Below are 6000 nucleotides of genomic sequence, written 5' to 3'. Positions count from 1 at the left end.
GGGAGCACAACTTTTTTTTGCTTGCAAAACATGGTTTCACATTCCTCCAAGGACTCCAAACAATATAAAAAAAAATATAGAACTACATCACGCATTGTTTTTTTAGGAGATTTTTTTGTAAGATTTGACTGGTCTAAAATAGATTAATCGAAAAAAGAATCAACGCAGCGATACACCTATCCAGGACTACGATCGCGAAAATCGGTTAACCCTTCATCAGGCTGAGGGATATATATTTCCCACATACGGCACTTCAAACATGTGTTCTATTTTCGATGAGTAAGACTGACATTCGATTGTCATTTTTGAAATGTCAGCCTGGTAAAGGATTAATGGCTATATGAGTGAAGTAAACCTTGTTTTTATATCCTAGATACCAAAATGACAGTTCAGTTGCCTGAATTTGTCCAATCGACCTGTCATTTTAATACATAAGCTGATTAAAAGACTAAAATATAACCGTCACTTTGAAACAAAGTTCAAAATCATGAGGGAAATATATTCCCTCTGCCTTATAAAGTCTTAAATTGGCCTATTGCATTGTCATTTTAGTACCGGGGATATAAAGTCTAATTAGAGCTCGTCCAAGCTAACGCGGAACTGACCCGGTACTTAGTGGTAAGCTAGCGGCAGATCCACCATAAACGTCATATATTAACGGCACCAATCATGAGCAGAGGCGTATTTACAAATTTGGCGCCCCGGGCCATTTTGATTTGCCGCCCCCCTTCATCAGTGCCGATAAAGTATTTTATTTAAGAAAAAAAAACCTAAAACAACCTACCTTTGAGGTGTGAAATAAAAAAAATAAACATTTACCATTTACTCACATAGGCATTTACATTGTTTTCCTATGTACGAATTGGTTGACAAAATCATCAAAGACTTCTTCTTCCTCGCGTTATCCCGGCATTCTGCCACGGCTCATGGGAGCCTGGGGACCGCTTGACAAAATCATCAAAGACGCTGTCGTAATTTAAAACGTTTCTCAGCTCAGCTTCTATATTAAGAAGAGCTAAGCTATTCAGGCGCTCTTCGCTGATAGTGGAACGTAGATAATTTATAATTCTTTTCAGTGCAGAAAGGTCTTCTTCCTCGCGTTATCTCGGCATTTTGCCACGGCTCATGAGAGCCTGGGGTCCGCTTGACAACTAATCCCACGATTTGACGTAGGCATTAGTTTTTACGAATGCGACGGCCATCTGACCTTCCAACCCAGAGGGGAAACTAGGCCTTATTGGGATTAATCCGGTTTTGTCACGATGTTTTCCTTCACCGAAAAGCGACTGGCAAATAATAAATAATATTTCGTATATAAGTTCCGAAAAACTCATTGGTACGAGCCAGGGTTTGAACCCGCGACCTCCGGATTGAAAGTCGCACGCTCTTACCGCTAGGCCACCAGCACTCCTGACGAGTGCGAGAGATCTTGAGGATGCGATCTCGTTATATTTGCCTGATCTGATCGGTGACCGGTGGGTACTGCTGGGTTTTGGCCATTGAGAATCAAGGTGAGGCATTGACAGTCAGGCTGGATATAGCTAAGGAGTTCGGTCGGGTCTGGCATCGAGTCTGCTCGAGGGACTATGCTATACAAATGGATCGCTAGGTTTTTTTCCGGTAGACGCATATGAGCCGTATAGTAGACGGAAGCTGCTCCGATAGTGTGGACATTACCGCTGGCGTTCCACTAGGTTCTGTGCTGTCATTGCTGCATATCAATGATAATCATTGCTATGCAGACGACAGTAGTAGGGATGCGTATTACACAGGCCGTGCCATTATCCCTCTTTCTGTGGTGCTAGAAAGTCATGAAAAGTATTGTATTTGTATCTGATATCAAGCTAGAGCACTCTATTTATACTGAGTTTCGGCATGGGATCGGAACAATTTAGTGAGATTCAACACCACGAAGACACAGGAACCACCCAATATAGTCAGATGGGTCACAAATAATGTAGGTAGATAAGTGAAAACGCGAGCGCAGCGAGCGCGAAATTTTTTCGAGAAAATAGTAGGTACATTTTTAGGGTTCCGTACTTCAAAAGGAAAAAACGGAACCCATATAGGATCACTTTGTTTTCCGTCCAGCCGTCTGTCTGTCTCAATATGGTCTTGACATGACAGAGGGCGGCAAAATCGACAAATAATGTTTGTTATTAAAATTTTACAAATAAATAGGGGAGCGACAAAATTCTGGTCGACCCTATCTGAACTGAATAAAATATAAAATATTTTTTTGACCCAAATTTGCCGCCCCATAAAATCTGCCGCCCTAGGCTTCAGCCTACTCAGCCTAGTGGTAAATCCGGCACTACGCCGTACTAATACTTCTTGAACGAAAATGTTGCTTAACTAAATTAAGCACTTGTTGGTAGATATTTTAAGCAATTGGTGGGGTTTGAAGCGTTCGTTTATTTATTTATTTAAATGTCAATTAAAATATAGATAGATAGATAGATAGACAGATAACCATTTATATAGCTAAGTTAGATTATAAAAGGCGCCCAGAAAAAGCTGCTAGGGGGCGACTTTGCCGCCCCCCCGCGGCCTGCCGCCCCGGGCCATGGCCCCCTTGGCCCTAGGGTAAATACGCCCCTGATCATGAGACGTTTCAGAGAAAACTTGAAGTATTTTTAATATTATTCCACTGATACATGTAAAATTTTTACCGCTTAAAAAGATGACACGGTATATAGAGGTGTTTACTATATTCCTACGAAAATATGACGCTTATAGAAGCTGTCACACTTTCTCATTGTCAAGTCGGTCCAAAGTTAGCTTAAACTGAGTATAAAAATGTGTAATAATGACAGCTTGGTCAGCTTGTAAGATCATTTACAGAGCAAATTGCAGCAAAACCACGGTATGGGTGCCGACGCAGAGTAATAGCCGGAGCGGTGTCGTCGCGTCAATCTGGAAAGCGTCATACACGGTCAGCCGCGTGAATACAGCCCGGTTGTAGCGTACGACGTTCTTGCAAATCCTTCGCGTTTCTGTTACAAATCAAATATATATATAAATGTCATTTATTTTCAGGCAAATAAGGCCCATAATGGCATACATACATAATTTACATATTACATACAATCATAATAATCTTAAAACATCCGCGCTGCTGAAATATATCTCTTTGCCAGAAATTCACGTTCACGCTTCCGATGGTTTCAAGCAGCGGCCGCGGCACGCGCACCACGAGCGAGCTGGTGCACGTAATGGCAACTATATTACATAGGGCCAGTTTTATCAGTAGTATATAATGGCAAATTAAATGGGAAAAATAATCTGATTCAGTGATTAGCCAAACTACATGATCTTACAGCACAAAAATACCTATTAAAATGAAATTGGTACTGTAGAGAGACCATCTATTGGTGCCAAATTAGATGTAGGTATTTAAATAATAATAGTGGTGTATATAAAATAACTGTAAACATATCGTACCTGCATCCTCTTCCGTCAAAACATCGTAATTCGTAACCTGTGCGCAGACCATGTCGGCGACACGTTTGTTTTTATAGAACCGCTCACAGACCGCACTCACGCTGACCAGAAGAACGATGCTTTTCAATGTCCACACAAATGCCACAGACTGTCGTAGAATGATGAATTCGTTCTTGTAATTACTCTATGTGATAAATAAATTAATTAATAAAAAAAGTTGAATCTTATAATTATAACCAAAACAATCATAGGTACTCAATGTATCTAGTACCTACGTAGTAGTAGTAGTAGAAAATAAATAACACTCGTAGCTCACATGTGAATCCATTTTCAATTTTGCAATCTCCAGCTCCACACTGTACAAAGCGTGGTTAAAGAAAGCCATTAACTGATACAATACCTGAAAAGGAAATCATGACGACGAGGTTTATCCAAAAATGTAGTACATAATAATCCACATTTAAGGGCCACATTCAAGCCAAACAGCAACGCCACTATCATCAAAATTATTGGCAACATCGAAGCCCGCAGGAAACTGCCAGCTATGCCTAGGAACAGCCCACGATATCTGAAAATAAATAATTATAATCTGTAACGACATACCGTAAATTGATAGATTTTTTTGCAGAGGCCCACTGCCTCGATGATATGCATATATGCATTAAACATCAATTGCATCTCTTTTTTCCCTGTTGCCGTTACCATTTTATTCGTATATATCACCATCTTGCGATTCCATAACGCTAGTAGACTAGCTCCGAATGAAACGGTTCGGCAAAGACAAACTAGATGAAGATCATAAACTAAATGGGTCATTCTTGAAAAAAAATATGCCTTGTCCTTTGCAATATGACATATGCTAACAAATAAATTTAACAATATAACACCTATGATGGAAATGAAATTCCAGATTTTGTAATCCACTAAAATTTCTTGTTTTTCCAAATTGATAGTAAACAACGCTTGGCGTAACTTCAACATGACTTGCAGAGTATTTAGTACAGCGGCCAGGGGGCCTCCAACACTAATCGATGTGACTGGACAGTATACTACTGACAAGTGGTATGGTTGTGTTCAGTAGAGTGTACTGAGTACGAAATAAGGACTTGTCACTTTCTAAGACTGTGGGGGGGTTAACTGTGACGTCACAAAGATGGCGGTCCCGGGTTTCAAATTTTAGATAATTACTCGGCAAGTTATTATCGGATTTTCAAAAATGAGGTGTCCTGTGAAAGCTGATGAAATGTAGAATAAAACATGCCACGAACTAAAAGTGTAATTTAATTAATTATTTTTTTATTTACAAAAATCTGAAAACATAACATTGGTCTTTTTTTTGTAGCCCAAAAAACACAATGACAACGGCCACTTAGATAAAAATATGTTATATAAATAATTTAGGTAGATGATTAAGCTACACGTTACTTCTTAAATTATGTGAATCCGATAATAAATAAGTAAACTACGATGATTATACCGCGGGCGCGGCGCAGCGAACCGCGCGCGCTCGGTTACTTGGAGGTGCGGGCGCAACTGAGAATGCAGGCGGCCTAGCCAAGGTCACAATCGCTATCGCTTCGACAACGAAAACCATTATGTCTCTCTATCACACTTCCATATTAGTGCGACAGTGACAGTTGCGTTTCGATCGCTACGGAGCGTAAGCGATCGGCATCTTGGCTACGCAGCCTGCACTGTATATCAAAAAGTACCTAACATTTTTAAACAAATGCTATATCAAATAAAATATATTTAAATAACCAATAAAACGTGGTTATAAACTGGAGCTTGTTATCTTATACATAAGTATATAGAAATAAACATAAAATAAAAATCCATAGAAATATACACTTTACTTTTATATTTAAAAAATTACGATTATTAGTGAGAATTATCGAAAATAATTATCATTATGAACCAAATTCATGTTATTAAGCATAAGTATCCTGGCAAGCGATATCTCTATACCTCAGCAAATAAAAATAAGATAAAATAAATAAACCATTTATTCACGGAAACAGCATTTAATAAAGGTTGTACCTAAACCTCCGCCAAACTGTATAACAGTTTGTTGGTAGAAATAGGCTCCTCTCTTTACATACTGTTTTAGGCTATTTTACTTATTTAGGTATTTCAACTATTTTAGACACTGGTACAAGTTACAAATATAAGTTCAATATAACATGACATTCTTTAACTTAAGTTTATCCTAGCTTCATATTGTTTCAACATGAGTTTTTTTTTTTAATTTAGACTTAAATACATTTTTGCTGGTGCTTTTCCTAATATTTAAGGGTAAGTGTGTTGTTATAGATTTTATTAACGGAAAAATTTAATGTTGTAGATGTAGTGTACGGACGCCCGGCCGGAAGCAGACGGGCTACTACCTAATCACGTGTAGCGTCCATTCAGCCCAATTCCCTGAGGTTGGAGCTGCAGGTTACTGTCCCGGCGGCATTTCCACACCATTCTCCTCAAACCTTTTTGTTTTCCTACAGAACAGATGTCATCTTTAAGTTCGACGTCCTTTAGTTCGTTTTCTTTCAGTGTGTCTCT

Source organism: Cydia fagiglandana, chromosome 1 (genome assembly GCF_963556715.1).
Source record: "Cydia fagiglandana chromosome 1, ilCydFagi1.1, whole genome shotgun sequence".
NCBI lineage: Eukaryota > Metazoa > Arthropoda > Insecta > Lepidoptera > Tortricidae > Cydia > Cydia fagiglandana.
This window is presented reverse-complemented; position numbering follows the sequence as displayed.